The following is a 22,908-nucleotide window of genomic DNA, read 5'->3' on the forward strand; positions in this document are numbered from 1 at the left end:
TTTTAAGATGTGAACAATGTTGGAACTCAAATAAACCTTTTTCAATGAGATAGTCTCTCCAAAATCCCTGCACCCTGGTTTCCTCATGGCGTCTTGAGCTTCCTTTTTCGCTGCTGTGCTGAACCTCAAAGACTTCCTCCAATGTGGAAGAAGTCAGCTCTACCACACTTGAGCACATAAAAGCTCTGAAAACACTTCCATGCTGCTCCAAAGCATGAATCACATCCAAGGTTTCAAGTCCGTCTTTGAATCTAGGAAACATTAGACACAAAGACCCATCAATCTACTATCCCCTATCGCCACACTGTAAACAATTACCAGCATTTCACAACATTTAACAGTATTATTTTACAGTGACATATTGTAATCAAGACCCCCTGTAATATCCCAACAAATACATGTAAAAATGACTGTATCCTTGGATTTCACAGCATTTAACTATTATTTCACAATAAAATACTGCAATCAAAATCCTCTGTAATATCACATCAAATGTTGTAATATCACAACAACATTGTAAAAATTGCAAGGATTTCACAGCATTTAAGAGTATCATATTACAGAGAAATATTGTAATCAAAAGCCCCTGTAATATCACAACAAAATATCTATAAAACAGTAGAATTGGATTTCACATTATTTAACTATTATTTCACAGTAAAGCAATGTACTCAAAATCATCTTAGCACAACCATGATAGACTATATATATAAAGAGCACAACTCATTACTGTAAAATTTGAATTGTGCACCATTGCACATGTGCAGAATAGACTATTCTAACCGGCGTGTGTCCTGGCAACCCTGTCTCCTAAAAATTACGTTCCCACAGAACTAAACTGCATTCTCCATTACGTTTAGCTAGAAATGTATTTTTGCAACGATTCCAGGGATGCCTGACTTGAGTTTCTAGCACCAGGGAAAGTGGAAAAAGTGCCCCAAATCAGCGTCTTAATTTACCCAGGGCCTAGTGCTTGGCTTTCGGCATGAAAATTCAGAAAACTCCCCTGAGCATTTTAGTAAATATCTCAACTTTGGAGAGGACATCCGAGAGGAGTTGGGGGACAAGCGACACATCAAATCACATCTCCACATCAAGCCGAAGCTAACTAGAATACTCTTGACTGCCTAGCATGCGGGGAAATTGGAGTGCTCTATCACCACAAGAGCGAGAGTGAAAGCGGCTTAACGGAAGGCTTTTTCCCGTTTTAAGCCGTAACGTTTGACATTCGGAGCAGCAGAGGGATGACTCTGCATGTACTCTTCGAGACGATTCCAACGACATCAAGCTCAAAGCTGTCGGACCTTCCTTTGTGCCGTCTAGAGTATTGAGAGCCATGAAAACATGGCCTTTAACCTTAGTTTGCGACCTGGTTGAAGGTCACAGCGGCCCCAAATTTTGCAAGCGGGTTCCACACAAGTTAAGCAACATACTCTCAAAGTCTCGGAGCGCCAAGCACCTTTTTTCATTTTTTTTCAATGTTCTCTCCCTCCCTCACCAAAGGGTGTCCAATCCTTAGCTCTAGACAGGATTTTGTGAGAGTTTGACATTAGATTGAAAAAAAATTCCGGGTGGGTTACGGTTCCCATATTTCAGATACCTTATCTGGACCCTATTTAGAGTCCCCTGGTGAAAAAAAGATCTTTCCAGCCCTTTCCAAAGTCGGGTTATTAAAGATTACAGATTATTCAACAAAACATTTCAATAACGTGCTTTAACCACTAGGTGTCCCTATTTACCAATTGGATCAAATATATAAGTCAGCCGAATTAGTGTTGAGAAAGTTGAAGATCACGTGACATACACGCCAGAAAAAACGTTATTTCCGGGTATTTGTCAACCGTTGGTGTCACGTTTGAAGGGACGAAACGGAACGTCTTCGCTCGAACGGCCAATCATATCGCGCTTTGAGGAACCCAAAGCCTCCTGACAGAGATGCCTCGATCCTTTCGAAAATTCGCACGGAGGCAACAGTCAAGGTGAACATCTGTGAATTTCTCCAAGGCGGTTACCATCGGTAAACAGCAAGTAAGTACTGCCCATAATGTGGAGTAGTGATGGATATTATGTGCTTTCGATTGCAAACGCCAGTGGAGTAGTGTCGTTTTGGTTTGTACATGGTAGCGAATAGATAGCTAGCGTTAGCTAGTAACATTAGCTTGATAGCAGCCATGTCCACCTTCAAGCAGGTGGCCTTAACGTTAGCCTAGCTAGTGCTAGCCAGCGCCGTATATGGCTATGGTAGATGGCTCTGGTGCTAGCCAGCCAACTGTTGCTGACTGTTCCATTTGTTGGGAGAAGGCTTATGCTGTATTCGAATGAAAGAGCGAACAATGAATACTTTAACAGGTAAGACTGGCATAATTGCCATTGGTATAAGCTAGTTAGCTTAGCATTGCTGCTAAGTTTGTATTCTGAAGCCATGGTCTAACTAACTTACTAGTAGTTTAGCTGATGTTAGCTAGCTAATGAATATTTCTTGTGCTAGGTGGTTGGTGGTTTCATGACATTGTCTAATCAAATTAGGCCTAATCTAAATCGGTGTCAAAGTTGGTAACGTTAGTTGCTCTTATAATGTTCTTAATGAATTTGTCACGGACCCTATTGCACATTTGTGTCACCACGTGTCATAGGGCTGCAACAAATGACTAATTTGATAATCGATTAATCTATCGATTAATGAAACGATTAATCGATTATTCGGATCGTTAAGGTTTTAACTGTACTACTACTTATATCAATACTGCTTATCGATCCGGTCATTTTAACGATAGTATTAACGGTTCTTTTGACAAGAAATAAGGTAAACTAACTTAACAAATTGTGAACAAAACTAACATTGCTTTTTATTTTAATTAAATGCATAATATTTCACATCAAAAGAAACAACAATGTTTTAACAAATCATATTAAATAATGTGATGACAGAACTGTAAACAGAATAGCTGAAACTTTAACAAAATAACTCAGATACCTCTAATCATTAACCTATGTTTTTATAACTGAGTTAACTCTGTGTGTTGCTGCTAGCATACATAACACCTGACGTGGAAACGTTACTCGTGGACGGGGCTACAGAGCTACTAGAAAGACAGTCGAACCCGGTGCATTCCTCCGTCTGAATGTGGTGCACTTTTGCTAAATGTTTAGACAAATTGCTCGTTTTACCGCCTTTATATGATAAACTATTATTGCACTTTTGGTAACGAGCATTGTCCACATCGAGACGGCTAAAGTTTAACCACACCTCGGAGCGCGTTCTCTCCGCCATCTCCTGCATGTGTGTGTAAACTGCCCCGCCCCCTCGCAAGCAGGCGGGGGAGAGTTCTCTCGTCTGATTTGGGAAGATCGAAAATACATTATAGACGCATTTTGTAGTCATATTGCATATTAGAAACTGAGTTGGCGACACTAAGACTGCGATATAATGTTTATGTAGCAATAATATGAAGAAACACACTCCTCAATGTCAGTTTCGGTAATTTATTGACAAGGATGACGACACACTGAAACAGAGTAATGCAGCAAGATAAGCTGACAAAGTATTACATCCATGCAATTTAATCAACACAAATATATACCACGAAACAGAGTATAGTAGTATAATAGTATAATATATATATCATAATATATAGTATAATATAATAGTGGAAACAGTCTTACATGAATGAGTGGACGAACGTCTCAACTCGAGGCGGAGTGAATGAACAATGTTTGAACTAAGATGGCCGCTCGGAACTACCGGGTCAGAGCACGGCATAACCGGGCAGCGACAGCAGGGACACTGCCCTCTAGTGGCCGGCGATAAACTCTTCATCCCCCCAGACCGGAAAGCTATGGGCCGGAATATGTTAACGGTCTAAATCCCGTACCCAGCTGCCAGACTCGGGCTCGTAACGTGCAGGCGGCCTCCTCACGCGGCCCGGCCTCATCAGCAGCGGCAGCGTCGGCAGCGTCGGCGGCGACTGCGGCACCGGGAGCGGTGCGCCCAGGAAGGCACCCGTAGGAACAGTGAGGTCAGAGGACGCCTCATCAGCAGGCGTCGGTGGGGAAGTGCCAGTAGCCGAGTCGCGGGGCCCGACAGCCGGCCGCTGAGCAATCCCCTGGGGCGTCGCCCAGCCCGGGCGGATAGGTGGGGGCTGATGACCCAGGGCAGCGGGCGGCGGCGACGGCGCCGCCGACTGCTCACGGGCGCAGGGTGCGGCCGGCGTGTAGGCACGGAGGAACCGCCGGTTGCGCAGTGTCAGACGTCCCGAACCGTCAACCCTGACCCGATACTGGTCGTGGCCCGGCGACTCCACCACGATCCCTGACCTGTCCCATTTGTGGGGGCTCGGGCCTTGTTGGTTCTGGAGGAATACCCTTTCGCCGAGTGCCAATGGGAGGAGCGGTCTCGAGTGAGTCCCCAGAGACTCGGTGGTACGGGACATACGGGTCCGAAGGGCGTCCTCCTTTGCCGCCCATGCCTCGCGCCATAGCAGGCGGATATGCGGGTTTGAGAACTTCTCGAGGCGGTTCACGAAGGAGAGCGAGCCACGAAGGAGAGCGAGCCACGAAGGGGGCGGCCGAAGATGATCTGTGCTGGCGAGAGGTCGCAGTCGGGGTCAGGCGTGTTACGCAACTACAGCATAGCGCGCAGGAAGCGGTCCTGATTAAGGCTGCCCGACGGGCCGGTGTTGACATCAAGAGGCGCTTAGCAGTCTTAACCGCAACCTCCGCCCTCCCATTCGACTGCGGAAAGCTAACGAAAGACACACGGTGTTTGACGTGCCATAAGCGGAGGAAGTCCTCAGTGTGGCTCGCCTTGAATTCCGGACCACCGTCGCTCGAGAGCTCCTCTGGTACGCCGAAGGTGGCGAAGAACGACCGGAGGTGTTGGACCAGGCCAGCTGAGCCCGCCAGGGTAGTACCCGCCCTAGAGCTCAGGACCTCTACCCAGACCGAGAGCCGATCCCCGACAACTAGGTAGTGACGGCCCCCATGGTCGAAGAAGTGAGCAAACACCGCCTCGAATGGCGTGGACGGGGGTGAGGATGGCCGGGGGGGTGTAGCCGCCTGTGACGGAGCATTGCGGTTGCAGTCTGCACACCCGTCCCTGGTGGCCTGAATTTCCCCGGACATCCCGGGCCAGTAAACTATGGCTCGGGCATGCTGCCCCATAGCTGAGGTCCCCTGGTGAGCGGCATGGAGATGCCGAAGGACCCTCCCACGGAGGGACGGGGGAACCACGACGCGGTCCGGATAGAGCAGGACGCCGTCCTGGTCGTAGACGGACTGACAGACCGATGACAGACTCGCCAGGGCAGGGTCGTTAACGTCAATCCCACCCTCCTGCTCGATGAGTTGGAGGAGGTGGCTGAGGCATCCATCAGCCGCTGTCTCCCGTGCGAGGAGGGGCCAAGAGACGGCTCCGAGCTCCCGTGCGTCGTCGCGGATGGAGGCCATGAGTGCTGACTCCACGGCGTCAGGCCCGCTCGGCAGCCCCAATGAGAGGCCGTTCGCTGAACCCGAGGGGGAAGGATGCCTCGACATGGCATCAGCGGCATAGTTGCTCTTGCCAGGCAGATGCACAATGTCGAAGCGCCATGGGAGGGTGCGCTGCTTGAGTCTAAACAGACGCGAGTTTGTGATCTCATCCAGCGTACGGTCGCCAAAGATTTTCACCAACGGTTTATGGTCGGTGACCACGACGAGGTTGTCGGACCCCTGCGTGAAGTACCGCGTTTGTTCCAGGCCCCAGGCCACAGCTAGGGCCTCTCCCTCGACGGCCGCATAGCGCTGCTCCGCAGGGGACAGGAAACGCGAGCCCGCGAGGGTGATCCTCCACCCTCCTGGACAGCAGTCCGGTATGCCCGAGGCACAGTGACAATGTTGCTGGAGCAGGAAGTAGCCAATGCCACGCATGGACCAGTCAGGGCGGAGGCAGGTACGCTTCTGCATGTCGTAGATCTCCACGCCCTCGCGGATGGCCTCCATTATGGCTTGCTTGGACGTCTGGAAGGCCTCCTCCAGAACGGGGGACCATAGGAACACACAGCGTGGGCTGAGGAACGGTTTAAATGGAGCCATCGTGTCACGCAGCTGGGCGTAGTTAGCCACCTGGTTGACAAGGCCGAACCAACTCCTGATGTCCGTCGTGGAGCCTGGGGTGGGGAAGTCCCGGATGGCGTCCAAGTATTTTGGGAGCGGTTCGATGGTAGATTCCGACACCCTGAAGCCAGCGAAGTCGACGCACCTCTCCGCGAACTGAAGCTTGTCCGGATTCAACACGATGCCCGACCGGCCGACACGCGTCAGGAAGTCGATGGTCCTCCACCAGTGTTGCTCCAGGTCGGTGTCATAGTGGATGGTGTCATCCACACAACGTTCCTTGCGTTCATAGTCCGAGAGGACGGCGTCAAACCGACGGTTGTAGCCATCCCCTGACGACAGAAAACCCTGTGGTGCCCTGGTGTAGCGCCAACAGCCGAAGGGCGTGATGAAGGTAGTGAGGTGGCGATCCGAGTCACGCAGGGAGACACTGTGGTAGCCGTTCCAGGCGTCCGTGACGGTCTTCCAGGTGCCCTTCGGGACGCGGCATGCAAGGTTGAACGGGGACTCAGTCTCGAAGGTCTCACGTTGGCAGAACTTGTTGAGGGGGGAGAGGTCCACGGTCCTGCGGGGGGAACCGTCGTGCTTCCGAGTGACTACCATACGATGGCACCACGCCACCGGCTCGCCGTATGGCACGCGTTCAATGACCCCAAGGGCTTCGTCCCGCAGGGGGTCATCGTGAACCCTCCGCTGCCAGTGTAGAGGCACTGTAGCCGCGGTGTGGCATGCCTTAGGCGTAGCTGCGGGGTCCACGTGCATCTCGATAGGTGGCCCCTCCATCCATGGTAGTGCCCGATGGGGGCAAGTATTGAATGTTGACGAGGCATATCTCCCGAGTAGCCAACCTTTCATCCGGTTATTGTTCTCTGACGTACAAGGGAACGGCAGTGCTGCGGGGTGCGCCGGGGGGACCGTGCGCTGAGGACATGAGCACTGGGCATCCCGGGGGTCACTTGGCCCCACGCAGCCGCCGTTGGTTGACCTCGTCGCATTGATGGACAGGGGCTGGACTGGCGTGTCAGCCGTGTCAGGGCTATGCTTGTCCTTGGGCCCCCCTGCAACGTCGTTCGACGGGAAGTTAACGGGCAAGAGGCCGAGGTTGAGCAACGACTCGTAGGAGAGGTACATGGCCGTCTGAGCTGCTCACGTATAACATGGAACGGCAGGATGTAGTACGCCCCCCGCTGCAGGTCGTCGAGAGCCTAGCGAAGAACGCTCCCTCAAAGGCTATAGGGGAGCAGTTGGCGGCCGACAGGCTGAGGCTGACGGGTCGCAGGTCGTCCCGCGCGAAACCGCAGGCCAGGAACTCCTCCAGAGACCAAATCTCCGACTGCGCGCCAGTGTCCACGACGGCGGATATTCGAGCTCCGTCGGCCGAGCCCCGGTTGCTGGTGCCATCCCTCAGCCCGACTGGCATGTCCATCGAGATGGTGATTAATGCCCGGGGGTGGTCTCTCAGCCTGGCTCGCCTCCACTCGCCCTTGGAGAAGATGTGGTGCTCGAGTCTGATAGGTGCAGGCCTTTCGACACAGCCGTGCGACGTAGGGGCGCGGCGTCGGCGAAGGCTCCCGCGACGTCGGCCAGGGCGGGCTCCGGCTTGCACCGACGAGACCTGGGATACCAGCTCCGACCCCATGGCGGCCTGTTGACTGTCGGATGACGGCTGTTGACGCCTCTGTCGTCGGTGGGCCCTGTAGCAGCCGATGCACACCTGGTGAGGCTTAGGATTCCACCCGCGAGGCCCATCCGTGAAGACGTTAAAGACGCTCTTACATTCCGGGCACGAGGCACGTTTAGCCCCGTCCGCAGGGCTCGGGGCGGGGCTCGCCTGTGGAGTCGTCTTCAGGCGCCGGAATGACGACATGGCTGATAGGGAGGACGACGGGAGAGCGTTACGGGCCATCTCTTTGTTCTCGACGAGTGCAATCACGTCGTTAACTGGCTTGACCAGGACGTCAGTTGTCCCCAGCGTCTCACGGCGTATGTCCGAGTCATAGATGCCATTGAGCAGCACATCGCGGATAATGTGGTCGGTATAGTCCAAGTCCTTACCACACTCGCATACCGCATTATATGCGCATGTCTCTGCTTTACCCCGCATTCTGGCAGCGAATGCGCGGAATGTCTCGTCGCGTTCCTGGCGTAACTGAAGTAGTTTGGTGCGCAGGACGCATGTAGCGACTGGGATGACAGCTAGGGAACACATGACGGTGATTAGGTCTGGCAAGGGTCCGGAAGCGGCGTCGGGGACGGCTTTCAACAGGCTGTCTCCAAGTACAGGCCCAGCGCACTGAAACAGCTGGAAGGGGGCCTGGGCGTCCCCTATGCCTGAGCCGGCGCGGAATACGTTCCAACGGCGGATGAACACGTTCCATTCCTCTATTGACACGCCCACATCAACTCTGGGCCGATCGAGTCTCGGGCCGTGAGGGGCTGGGGCCTGGGCTGGTGCGGCCATGACAGGCGCTGCGTGCTGGTGGCTACATCCATGAATCGTCAATATAGCAATGACGAGTGCTTCAGACAAGTCATCGGATTTGAACTCGCAGCCGAGGACAGGGCATCCAACAACGACCATGGTGTCGTCATGAAGAAACACACTCCTCAATGTCAGTTTCGGTAATTTATTGACAAGGATGACGACACCCTGAAACAGAGTAATGCAGCAAGATAAGCTGACAAAGTATTACATCCATGCAATTTAATCAACACAAATATATACCACGAAACAGAGTATAGTAGTATAATATATATATAGTATAATATATAGTATAATATAATAGTGGAAACAGTCTTACATGAATGAGTGGACGAACGTCTCAACTCGAGGCGGAGTGAATTAACAATGTTTGAACTAAGATGGCCGCTCGGTACTACCGGGTCAGAGCATGGCATAACCGGGCAGCGACAGCAGTGACACTGCCCTCTAGTGGCTGGCGATAAACTCTTCATAATACATATGACATATGTTTTAAATGTCTCCTGTACTGATAAAAAAGAGCGATAACGTTGGAGCTTAACGGGGTGTAGAAGAACACATGTGATGACGTCACCAACGAATCGACGACTGAATTAGTTGCCAACTAATTTGGTAATCAATTTTAATCGATTAAGTCGATTAGTTGTTGCACCCCTAGTGTCTTGGCTTTCAGAATATTAAACTTGTGCTCTCTCCTGACAGACTGAGAGGCTGATAACCTCATCTCAGTGACGTAAAGGCACACCTTTTATATCATCATTATAGTTTAAAAAAAAGAAGAGACTAAATGAAAAACAGGTATAAAATACTATATAACAGTAACACAACAGTTGTTAAAAATAACAAGAATACAGTTTAAAAGGGGAGTGATTTGTAAGATATCCATAAAGAAAAATAAAATCTGTTTACAGTTCTGTTTCATATGGGTATTGAGAGATGTATCCATAGATCTCTTAATGTTGCTCTGAGACACAAAGTTCAACATTTTATGACTGAGCATGCTGCTCTCAAAACATGCTCAGACATAAAAAGTTGAACTCTTTTTTAGCCTCATTGTAGCCTGTGGCTTACTTAGAGTTTAAGCCTCGCCTAGCAAGCAAAGTTTCAATCACTCAATACTTTCATCAACACTACTCTGGATGATAAAGGATTACCAAACTCTCTCTCCCTCTTCACAATGTTTACAGGTTCGCAATGTTTATAGGTTTGAAATGTTTATAGGTTATTGCAATGCATAATGTTATTTCTCTGAAAACACAAACATTTTCTATCTTATTTTATTTCTATACTATTCTAGCCTAAATTAGCTTCTACTTTTACCTGCATTTTGTGCACTGTCCTGTTTTGCATTTTTCCTGTCTTGTCCCTGCACCCTGTCCAATGTTGTCTTTATGTCAGTACCTACCAGCAACACATTTCTAGTATGTTGTAAAACTACATGGCGAATAAACAGATATTGTATCTTGTATCTTCCTCTAGGTCTACTGATTGCCTGCCTGGTGTTGACCGACGCGACGAGGTGTATTGCCTAAATCCTAAATCCAATCCACGGATTGCTTCCTAGTTGGAGGTAGGCCTAGTATGCAACACAGACCGTAGTTTATAGACTGTGCATAACTGCAGTCCCCAGCTCCAGTGCTTCCCTCCATGAAGTACTGAAGCTCAGGCATTCGTTACCTGTGCAGCACACCTGAGATTAATCACTTCATCCAATACTGTTTGACAGTACATTTATGTGAGCTTACCTCTCTTGCTTCCCTGTGGTGTTTTTTTACTGCCTCTATTCCAGATTTGACATCCTCGTGATCCTGGTGTGCGTGCGCCTCGAGGAAATTGCTAGTGACTGTTCGAGTGTTGTTGCAGCTAAGGTAGTTAACATTTCGATATGATTGTGTGACAGCGGTCTCGTCTAAATGGGATGCTCAACTACCTGACTGAATGGCTACACCTTTACAACATGCTCATGTTCATAATCTGCATACATACTGAAAAATTCCTTTTGTTGGTTGCCTTTGTAATTTCTCCTTTCTCTGGTCTCCTTTTTTCTAGGTCATCAGAGAGGCCAACCATCCTCTTCAGTGTCAAGCAGCCAGGCTAACCATCCTCTTCAGTGTCAGGCAGCCAGGCTAACCATCCTCTTCAGTGTCAGGCAGCCAGGCTAACCGTCCTGTTCATTGTCAGGCAGATTGAATTATGTTTGGGTAGGTAACTAGTTACCACGCACAACAATGTTCCACTGTAAATATATTGGATGTCAGCATGTGTCTGAGAAGGTGCATAACTTTATTCAGCACACAAAGCTGCAAAGTAATGCCCCCAATTTTCACTATCAGTGTGGGGTGCCTGACTGCTCACGGAGGTACAGAAAACACACAGCACTGAAATCGCATATATATAGGCTGCATAAGTGCTACCTGCAAGCTGCTCGGCCTATACCGCCTGACATATCAGCTCTACCACCTGACACATCCTTGAAATGTGTGCTTGAGGCTTGTGCATTTAAGTGTGACACTTTAGCCTCTCTTATTAAGCATTTGAAGACACACGTAAGGGGAGGAATGGAAACTAGATGCCCATTTAGAGGTTGTGATTGCAGGTTCACAAACGTGATGACTTTTGCTTCACATATTAACAGGAAACATAGGCGTGCAGAGGATTCAGTTTTAGTTGACTTGGTACTAGACAAGTCTATTACTACAGAGTCATTGCCAGAATCCATTCAGTCATCTTCAGAAGCTGCTGGTGAACATGATGATGAACATGATGATGAACCAGAAGTGCCATTAGTTGTGGACGAAACCCTTTTTTTACATAACCTTACACTTTTGTATTTGAAATTGCAATCTAAGCTACTCTTACCGGCAAGCACCATACAAACCATTATTGATGGCTTTCAAAGTGCTCATGAACTTGGTCTGTCTCATTCACTTAACATTCTGAGTAAGAAATTGAAGAAACTTGGAATCCCTCAGGCCACTATAAGCAGCATCATCGATGAACTGAACAGAGAGGATCTGCTAACACTCTATAACAGGGGAAGACTCAGTACAGATGCAAAGAGGAAGGCTGCTTTTAAAGAGTGTTTCAACTATGTTCATCCCTTGCCTTTGCTCTTGGGCAATGATGAAAATGACAAAGAATGCTTTGCTCAGTATGTACCTATACATGAGACATTGGTGACACTGTTCAAAAATGAGTCTCTACAAGAACAGTATACCATGACACGTTTGCAGCCATCTACTGATGCTGTCTATCAGGATGTCAAGGATGGAGAAGGATTTCAAAGTAATCCAATGTTGAAAGCTGACCCTTCCTCACTTGGTTTGATACTGTACCAAGATGCCTTTGAGGTTGTGAACCCACTGGGCTCAGGGGAAAAAAAGCACAAGGTTTTAGCTGTTTACCTAACCCTGACTGACATCTTGCCTCACAATAGATCTTCTATAGAGCAGATGCAACTTGTCCTCTTATGTAGGGAGCAGGACTTTAAGTATTTTGGGGTAAATAATAGGGGTGCACCGAATGGGAAATTCTTGGCCGAAACCGATACCGAAAATAGGAAACAGTTGGCCGAAAACCGAATGCCGAAAGGCCGAAAATGATTAATAGAAATATATATAATGTATAAAATGTTTACCAATGTTGTTCAGCTTCCTGATTATGGAAAAAGACATGATTATGGCAAAACTTAACTTAAATAATAATCACTAGTATGGGTCCATAAAACATTTATTCAGCACTTTTGAATGCATACAGTACATTAATTCCAAGTCAAGTCCATTTTCTTTTCTCTGTAGGATAACTACAACAAAGTGCATTCAGAACAAAGCCAAGGTGCTTTAAAACTGCATAAACATCTAGGCCAGTAGGCCCACAACAAAATAGTGTAAATAAAGACTAACAGCCAGGCCTTCAACAACAACAAATGCACCTATAAGTGCATGCATACAAATGTGCAAAATGGATAAATCCACATGAATGTAACTATTTACAAATGAAATTACAATTGAATTTCAAGAATCTAAATAAGGCTGTCTGTCCTCATAAGCAAAGTAGTACACATTGTATAAAGATACATAAAGTGAAAACTGGATACAAAATCCACAATCAATTACAAATTAAATTACAATTTCAAGAATCTGCAAATAAGGTGGTCTGTCCTCATGAGCAATGTAAACAACATTGTATCATTTAGATAACGAAAGTACAATTTATTGAACACTGTGCTGCTGTCATTTCCCCCTAATGATAACCTGAGATGGTGAATTATAACTCACAATGAAAATTGTTCAGGAAAGTGGGTATGGAGTAGACATGTAGAAATAGATAAGTTTATGATAAACCAGCCTTGTCTACTTATTAAGGAAAAGTGGGAGGTTCTTTTTAATGAACAGTAGCTTCTCTGCTTTATCAGCCATAAGTCTGTTCCTCTTCTCATCAAGCACATGAGAGGCAGCGCTGAACAGTCTCTCGCTGTCAGTGCTTGTGATTTGATCTTACTCCGCATATTTGTCCCGGTGTTTTGATTTCAAGTGGTGGAGTAATCCCGAAGTGGTGAAAGTCTTTGCAGTTACACCCCCTCGAGAAATGTCAGCTGAACACGTTTTACAAATCGCAATCCGCGCCTCTTTCTCTGATATTTTTAAATATCTCCAAGCGGCAGACATGTTGGCTGTGAGCCAGCCGCGAGCATGGTCGCGCGCCGTGCTTGTCGCTGCGTTTTGATTACGTCCTCACAACAACACGTTAGCTTACCAACGTAACCCTGTTCTCTGACATTCGGTGATATTTTTTCGGTGCTAAAACCCTTTCGGCCGAAAGCCGAAACGGCCTTTTTAACCATTTTCGGCCGATAATTTTTGGCGGCCGAATATTCGGTGCATCCCTAGTAAATAAGCTTTTTGCACCCCTAATTGAGGACCTCAAAATCCTGGAAGAGAGAGGAGTAGTCATATCTGATGGCACTGTACTAAAGGGCTCTTTGGTTGACATTGCAGGAGACAACTTGGGATCCCATTCTTTTGGGGGATTCTTAGAAAACTTCAGTCGGTCTAAATATTTTTGTCGCAACTGTGAGGTGCATAGAGATGATTTCGTGAAGAATCCAGTGTTGTGTGCTTCCACAAGAACGGCCCAATCATACACAAGTAATTTGCAAGACCTGGAAACTAGTGCAACAGACTCTGTATGCGGTATCAAGTTTGACTCTCCTTTCAACCAGCTTTCTCATTTCCATGTTTGCCAGCCTGGCCTCCCACCATGTCTAGGCCATGACTTATTTGTGGGAGTCATGGCTTATGACCTTCCTTTATATATTCGCTATTTAGTTGAGAAGAATAATTTTATGTCCCTGCAGTTAAATCGGTGCAAGAACCAGTTCAGATATGAAGGGAACGATGGTAGGGATAAACCAGCAGACCTCTCTCCCGGCAGTGACAAACTAAGTGGGCATGCAGTTCAAAATTGGTGTTTCCTTAGATTACTCCCTCTCTTCGTGGGTGGCAGGATTAAAGATCCATGTGACAATTAGGTGTGGCAGCTCATTTTTCAGCTGAGAGAGATAGTTGAGCTTATCTGTGCACCAGTCATTACAGAAGGTCAGGTAGCATATCTGAAAGTCATCACAGAGGAGTACATATGCAACAGGAAAAGGCTATTCCCCAATGACACCCTGAGGCCAAAGCATCACTATCTTGGCCATTATCCAGATCTAATCATCCACTTTGGCCCATTTATTCGCCTGTGGACTCTGCGGTTTGAAAGCAAACATACTTTTTTCAAACAGTGTGCCAGAAAATTGCACAATTTCAAAAATCTGTGCAAAACTTTATCAGAGAGACACCAACTTCTCCAGGCCTACCTGAGTGCGGGAAGCTTGTTCCCTCCACTTATACAGGTAGAGAAGGGGACTGATTTTTATGTAGATGATTACAACGACAAGATCAGGGCATCTGTAGCCAGTTGTCAATTTGAGTCTCAGTCTGCAGTGGCTTGTAACAATGTTACTGTCAAAGGCACAGACTACAGAAAGGGGATGTTCATCTTGCTTGGGAACAGTGATGAAGGACTTCACATGGGGAAGATTATGCTGGTCATTGTTGCCCATAACTCTGTACACTTTGTCTCAGAGAAACACACTTCTGTCAAGTTAAGTGACATAGGTGTGTACTGTGACTCAGGAGTGGCCCAAGAGCATTATGTGTGCATTAAGCACGAAGATCTACTGGACTACTATCCTCTTCCAGCATACAACATGTATGATCAGATGCTTATTGCTCTCCACCATTCTTTTCCGGAAGCAGTTTAAACAGGGAGGAAAGAGAGGACATGAGGGACGGGGAGGAAAGAGAGGACATGACAGACGTGAGGACAGGCGTAAGTTCTGGACCAGGCTATTTAGTCATGGCAAACTAAAGCTCAGTTTTTAATTGTAACCTTGAAGATAGTTAAATTTTTTATTGTTGATAGTATAGCGAGCACAGTTGACTGTTAATGCCCATGAAACTAGGTAATGGAAGCTATAAAGGGAGCAGTTTGGTCATATTTACCGGACCTCCCTGATGACTTGCTGACTACCCTAATTGATGAGCTTGGAGTGGAGAGTGTCGAAGACCTGGCCTTAATGGAGGAGAAGGATCTGGTCAGATACCTTAAACTAATCCAGTGTCGGAAGCTGCTGAATGGTATTAAGCAAGGTAAATTCATATTTTGACTCACATGACACTTACCCCTAGTTTCCACCGGGTCCGTCTGCGCCGCGTTACGGCTGCGTAATATGCCCAAATCAATAAAAACTGCGAGCTGGCACGCAAGACGCTCCGCTTCTGAAACGCGCCCGGTGGGTTATAACGATGGAGGAGGTCGGACCAAAACCGCCGTGACGCGGCGCAGACGGACCCGGTGGAAACTAGGGGTTAGAACTAGGCCCTTGGAACATTGTCACAACTGGTAGACAATTGGGCCCCTAGCCCTACATCTTTCCCTGCCTTCATTTATGAATTGTTTTTGTCCCTTCTAGGATTTGTAACGATTAATATGGAGGTGCTCTCTCCTCATCCAATTGCTTCAAGCTCCGCGAACACTCTGGCCTCTCCACAAGCATTGCGGCCTCCACATCACCTGTTGTCCAGCCCCCCAAGTACTTCAAGCTCCTCACAGTCTCCACAGCCTGGCATGCCATGGCATGTAGACTTTCGTGTCAACTGGAACCAGATGCCAACAGCCATTCAGCAAGCGGTGGAAAAAGAAGAGAGACCAATGCCAGATGAGAGAAGGGCCTTTGTGAACGCGTTGGTGGATCAAATGATGCAGCACGAGCGCAACCCAACCAGAGCCATGTGCCACAGCATCGTCCGATTAATAGTCAGGAGCCACCCAAAAAGCTTTGCTGACATTAGCAGGTGAGGTGAAGTTGTTGGAGATGGATGCCCCTCTCTTCTCCAACAAGTTAAAACTAGAGTGGAATATAAAACTAGGAACAACACTCTGGCTCGACGCCGACGAAGCTGAGAGGGAAGAAGGAACACTGGAGTGGCAGGAGAGTCCAGACTGACGAGAGGTCCTGTCGACCAATACGGGTATGTGTAGGGGTGGACAAAATATAGATATTGCAATTATTGTACGTTGAAGGTTTTGAAGGTTACAGTAATAATAATTCCTTGCTTTTACATAGCTCTTTTAAGGACACCCAGTGCTTTACGATGGTCTTCTCATTCACACACTGAGAAGCGGCGAACATACAGCGCCAGTGTCCTCTCCATTCACACTCACACACTAATGGCGATCAGCAACCATGCAAGGCACTGACACGACCCGTTGGGAGCAATTAGGGGTTAAAGGGGCACTGCCATGCTAGACTAACTTAGGTTATTTGAATTGAATGTTTAAATTATGTGTGTAGATTTTGTATAATCGCCGTCAGTGTAACTGTGTCCATGATAATTGAAATGTTCCCACTCCAAAACCAGTCCAAATGATCGGCCCCAATAGTATTGATTTAACCTATGATTCCTATCCCTATGTGTGTGAGGTGGTGCCCAGCAGACTTACCAGAGGGGGAGACCGAGGCAACGTTGGAGAATTCGAAAAGGGATCTGCGGAACATCTACTCAGGTATGCAATCTACTTTATTTTTGGTGAATTGACACCTAAATAAACATCCCACATTAAGCAAAAAGGCCACCTTAATATTCAGAATGAGTAATGATGAGAGCATGAAATTAAAGGTTTGACACTCAACATTTCCCAGAGGTGGGGACATTGAATTTAATTGTTGTTACTTGGGTACTCTCAAACATGTATTTGCATGTCTGTACACAGAGGAAGGGATGGGTGGGGCAGAGAGAGCAGAAACTCTGATGGTGAGGACCTATGTCATTCTGCGGAGGTACCTCAACAGAATGCCTGCTCCAGCAATGTTGGAGGTCAAAGAGGAATGGCCTTTTCTCTTTTCTCAGAGAGGGCTTTTCTCCCACTTTGGCCTCCTGACGGACGTCAACATACTTCAGAAGCTCCAAGAGGCCCTGGGTCAGAGAGGACAGACCATCCTGCATTTCTGCCAGAAACTGGACAACCCGAAGATCAGGGAAGTTCTTGCCAGCTATGATCCAGAGGGTTCGGAGAAGGCTGCCTGCATCCTCCAGCTCCTTACGGTCTACTTTAAGGAGCCTACGGAGAAACTGGTGCTCGAAGTTGATGTACGTTATTTTTAATTTATTTAAAATGCTAAACGAGTAATTACATTAGGGGCGACTGAAGCTCAGTTGGTAGAGCTGGTCTTTCATCGACCGTAGGGTTGGTGGTTCGAATCCTGGCTCTGATTGTTCGCATGTCGGAACTATCCTTGAGCAAGACACTTAACCCCCAAGTTGCTCCAAATGGGCCGAGCTGATCTGTGTTGAGCTGTAGTGCGCGGATTAGCTGTTGCCTTAGCATCACCCAGGCGGGGGCTGCATATTGGTTTGCGGACGTCCATTTGTAAGCGCTTTGGGTGTCTTGAAAAGCGCTATATAAATGCAATTAATTATTATTAGACCATTTATTATGTTCTGATTTACCTCTGACCAATGAACGATCTTCATCCTTGCATAATGTTAAATAAATACTATTGTGTGTTACTTTGTTACAGACCTGTTCCACTGCTGCTGATGTAGTGAATACTGCAGCACTCCCAAGCACCCCCTGCTTGATTATTCAAGGTCATGTAATGTTCAGGGATGGGATTGTTCCTGTTTATACAGGATTTCCTGCTTTTCTGACCTGAATGGCTAGACTTCACTGCAGTTTTTTTTTTTATTATATAATTTCACTTAGGACATCCCTGTTCTGCTCCACCATCGATGAGGGATAGGATACTGAATGGTTACTCTAAAGAGCTTAAGTGTTCCTTTGCATCGAGGGGAGAATCTGACTGAAGGCCTTCCATCTCTCCTGCACTCCATTCAAGTCCAGTCTGTGAAACGACACTTACGATACTCTGACGCCACATGTTTCAGCGATTCGCGTTGGTTACAATTTCTAGGCTGTTTCAATGATTCAGGGGTCTGACAAGTTGACATGTTCTCGTTCCAGCTGGGCTCGTAACCATCTACCCATAGAGGAATGAGGTTAAACCGTCTAGCCATAAAGGCAGAGGGAGGAGGGCTAGGGAGTTGCTTTGTTGTTCAGCCAGATTCTCCTATCTGCACAGGGACCTTTGATGATTTTACAGTGACTGTTAAGTAGCCTACCTCACTGATGGTGGAGAAGAAAAGTGCTGTCCACCTGAATTGGAGGGTTCTGTGTAATGTCCTTGCATGCTCTGCACTGTATATTTTCCTGCTTTTTGGTCCTTGGCCAATCATGAATGTTACTCGGATCTGGTATTGAGATCTCTAGCTCAAGTATTATTTTTGTTTTGATTGATTCTAGGAATGTACCTTTCCACAATAACGCATGACGGGGTATCTGTTCATTTCAAGTGACACAATGAAGCCTTCTGGGTGGATGCTATCCATCGAGGGACAAGTGGTAATGGGCCCACACCCATTTTTTTTGCATGGGGTAGCTGCTTTATTCAGCAGCTACTATGTCTTCAACCTCGAATATCCCGTTGGATCATGCACACTGGAGTTCATCCAAAGGTATTGTAACACTCAAACACATGATCAATGTCATCAGTAAGACTTATCATGCAAAGTTGTGTTTCACTATCTGGCTATTAAGTCCATGCCTTTCTACAGAGGCCACGAAGTAGATTAAATGCTTTGAGTATGAAGCCTGGAACCAATTATGCGAATTGGGACCACACCATCACTTGATGTTGCTGGGCTATCTTGTTAAAAAATTGACATAATGGTTTAATTCACATTTATAGTATGGCTTCAAAATTCGGATAAGTAAGTAAACCTTATGTTAGAGGTACCTGAGGCACTCTGCTAGGCTACAAATAATGTTATTGTGAGAGGATGATCCAACAGGTTTGGACTAGTAACAGTCGGTGTGGGAAAAGACACAGGTGAACACCTTGAAAAATGCTGCCTGCAATACATGAGTCTAATTAAAACTGAAACTTATCTTTGCTTATTAACAGGTGCTTCTTGGGCATCAACCCGGAGAAAGGCTCCAAGGCAAAGAAGCAAAGCTCCATTAACCCTCACGTGAGCACCCTTCACCGGAAGCTGATAGAGTTAGAATGGTCTGCATAGACTGCATGGTGTGCGGGGACAAGTCCAGTGGGAAGCATTAAGGTCAGTTCACCTGCGAGGGATTATTTATTTAAAGGATCCGTTAAGGGTTAATCTGTTTTTTATGGATAGTTGAGGTGAACTAGTTCATGTTCCTGTTTGTTTACTCTGTTTTTTACACTGTTGTTTATTTTGTCAATAAATATGCCAGTGGGCTTCCATTGACTTTACCTCATTTGTGCGTTTGGTGTTGTTTTTAATTGTACAATAAGATTACGTGCATTTTTGTAGTGCAGCTCCAGTACTTCCAGGAGGAAGCTCACACTTTGGTTTCCTGTTAAACTTGGAAAGGAAACCATTGTATGAGCTTCCTCCAGGAAGTACTGGAGTTGGGGATTACAGTTATGCACATGTATCATTGTAAATTCACAGTAAATTACTGGCTACTCCTGCATTACTTTCACAGTACACATTGTACATTTACAGTAAATTACTGGCTACTCCTGCATTACTTTCACAGTACACATTGTAAATTCACAGTAAATTACTGGCTACTCCTGCATTACTTTCACAATAGATGTAATGCATGTACAACAAAATGATGTAATTCCCCAGTAACATACTGTAATATCCAGGGGTGCACATAACTGGTACGCAGGTATGCATGCGCGGCAAAAATCTGAATTGCGTAACGTCACTTGTGTCACTACGCGCCTTTGCGTACCTCAAAACATCTAAACAAAACACATATTTCGTCTACACGAGTTTCTTGTCAACAGTCAATGGAGTAAACTACGAGACATGTTAAAAAAAAACAAAGACATTAAGCAGCTACGTTGCCGTTTCGCTCCCTGCAAAAAATCTTCGGACTTTCTGTGGCTGACTGAACTGGGTGCTGGCCGAGCCGCGCAGGACATAACCGACGGACCTGTGAAGCTTACAGGAGGCAGAGGCTTAGATCACCGGACTACAGAGTTGGTCGCCGTGTGACAGAAAGGGTTAACGTCGGTATGAACAACAGAATTGTGCCAAAACTCCGCCAACTGGCTGCAGTGGGAGACTCCTCTGTGCACATTCTGTGCCCCGCGCACACACCGGAGAACTGCGCAAAATCAGCTGATCACAACGTTCACGCTCTGTGGTCAAGCTGCTGCAATTTTATTTCCAACAAAGTGGAGTAAAACACACAGTTGCAAACTTACTCAGGGTGTTATGGAAGAGTTTTAAATCAGACAGAGGTGTAAGAAGTACTCAGATATTGTACTTGAGTAAAAGTAGAGTGTTACTCTGTTACAATAGAAGTCCTGCATTCAAAATGTTACTCAAGTAAAATTAGAAAAGTATTATCATCAAAATATAGTTCCCAAAGTACCAAAAGTAAAAGTAGTCAATGTGCAGATTGGTCGATTTCAGAATAATATATATGATATGTGTTGTAATGATTGATCATTAAAGTGTTCTCAAAGCTGGTTAAATTAGATCAAAGTCAAGTAAAGTAAAAATATCTCAAAATTGTACTTAAGTAGAGTACTTGAAGAAGTGTACTTAGTAACTTCCCACATCTGAAATCAGATATGACTTCAAGTCATGTGATCATTTCTTAGTATTTGATCCTTCCACTTGGCCTCAGGAAATGCTAGGACTTCACAGTTTTGGCAAGAAGTTTTGGAGAAAGCAAATCGGAGGCTTAAAAAGAGACAGGGAGGTGCATCTTCATCATCTAGCATGCAATAAGTGTAAATAGAGGACAGTGAAGGAGATACTGAGGAGGACCATGCTTCGTATGGGGTGAGTACCAAACGCTGTCTCCTGGTACTCATCTGAGTAACTCACAAAAAAAGTTATGTGCACCCCTGGTAATATCACAGTAATTGAAGCTGTGAAGTTACAGTATACAGTTGTACCTTTACAACAATGCATTGTAATATCATGGATGTGAAATTACAATACATTGCTGTGAAGACATTCACAGTAAATTGCTGTGAACCTTACTGTGAAAGTCATGCAACAAGTTGCCAGGTAATTATTGTGAATTCACAGTGGATATTTTTACAGTGCAGGTTAGTAACAATATCTGAAAAAAGTATTAGAACCAATTTTAGATCTACTTCATTTCTTAATGACCTCTGGGTTTTACATGCAGTAAAGTAAATCAATCAATAATCTTTACATATTTCTGTTTCATATTTTACTTTTTGACCAAGACCAATAACATATATTAAATAAAGTCAGAATAACCTCTGTGAAAGTAACTAAACTGATAATAAAATTATCTCCAAATGCAGGATTGTCCAGTGAATCGATAGATGAAACTCTACCCTTGTAAACCCTCAATCGCCTTGGTATCACAATTGGTCATAGAACGCTTGATTTAGGCTTTTCTTATCTTTAAATGTTTGTTCCGAGCTTCAATACACGTTAAACTGCTTTTAATAATTTCAATGATGTTTTAAATGCAATTTTTGTATTTTCTGAAAGTGTAAAGCACTTGGAATTGCTTTGTGTCTGAATGGTACTATTATAAATTATAACCTTGCTTTAACATCTAAATGTTGATGTGTTTGACTCGATAACAATTAAAATATATTGAACTTAGGTTAAATAGTGCAGAAACATTACCTTTGTATGGCAAAATGGTTGCGGCAAATTATGTACCACTGCATGAAATCCTTTATGATTGCGTTTTTGCCATCCACACCATCAGGGTACTGCAAGCAACCTGCAGTCTGCGACAAGCTGGAATTTCTGTCGATTGATGCATGTAGTTCCTCCAATGTAGCTTCGCTGGATATCTAGGGTAGAAAACAATCATAATCCATAAAAATAAATCAATATGCTGTCAAACTCGCATATGAAGGAAGACAGGTAATTTATCAAATAAAAAATATATATTCTCAATAATTGTAACATCTTCTTTCCCTCCTATGGTGTTCGGTTTAAATCTGACTGATTTACTACTCTCATTAAATAGTATCATAAATGTAAGTGTCCTTTGGTTTCTTGAGAGGTAAATAAATCCAAGTTATTCTTATTATCAGTATTAAACATTGTGTTTTACACTTAATTACCCCAATCATTTTTGACCAGCTGCAGAGGGGAGCAAGAATTATGAATGATACCTAATGTAAGGAGTTGCATTAATCAAAGTGGCAAGATATTAAAGCGTATATAACTATATCCCTGTCATGAAAGGAGGAATACATTTTTAATATTGTTCTAAGATGACATAAACTTGTTCTTACTAGTGTACATTTGTTTTCATTAATGATATTTGTAATGAGGTATGATAAATAAATACTGCATAATTTCTAATGATTTTCTAATTTCTAATGGTTTGCCATAACAGCTAGCTAAGGTTGTTTGTTATGGTTCCAAAAGAGGCTATAAAAGCCCAATAACAAACTAACGAAGGCTGGACAATATAAAAACCAAATTCTTCACAGGTTATAAGGGAGACAACTTCATGTTGTATGTTGGGCTGTGATAGTAAAACAACAAATGTTTGCCCTAATATGCCAGCCTACCTCAAGCAGGGAAGCTCTCATAGTGTCATCAGTAATGTCTTCAATGATGGCTTCAATGTTGGTGTTTTTCATTCCAGTGAGGTGCTGGTAGAGCGTCTCTGACAGGAAGCGGGGGCCTGGACCACCATGAACTATAGAAGTTGCAATC

The 22,908-nt window shown here is 45.6% G+C and overlaps 1 long non-coding RNA gene across 2 annotated transcripts; it reads left to right on the forward strand.

Moving 5' to 3' along the window:
- Positions 1-1,954: 1,954 nt before the first annotated feature.
- On the forward strand, positions 1,955-17,787 carry LOC307028912. Of its 2 annotated transcripts, XR_013805147.1 has the most exons (6): positions 1,955-2,028; positions 10,052-10,142; positions 10,362-10,440; positions 10,622-10,773; positions 16,602-16,684; positions 17,029-17,259. It is a non-coding gene; the product is annotated as an uncharacterized lncRNA (long non-coding RNA). The 2 variants fall into 2 exon arrangements; XR_013805146.1 differs by lacking the exons at positions 16,602-16,684; positions 17,029-17,259 and adding an exon at positions 17,700-17,787.
- Positions 17,788-22,908: the final 5,121 nt, after the last annotated feature.

The sequence above is a fragment of the Notothenia rossii genome (genome assembly GCF_949606895.1).
Source record: "Notothenia rossii genome assembly, chromosome: 2".
Classification (NCBI taxonomy): domain Eukaryota; kingdom Metazoa; phylum Chordata; class Actinopteri; order Perciformes; family Nototheniidae; genus Notothenia; species Notothenia rossii.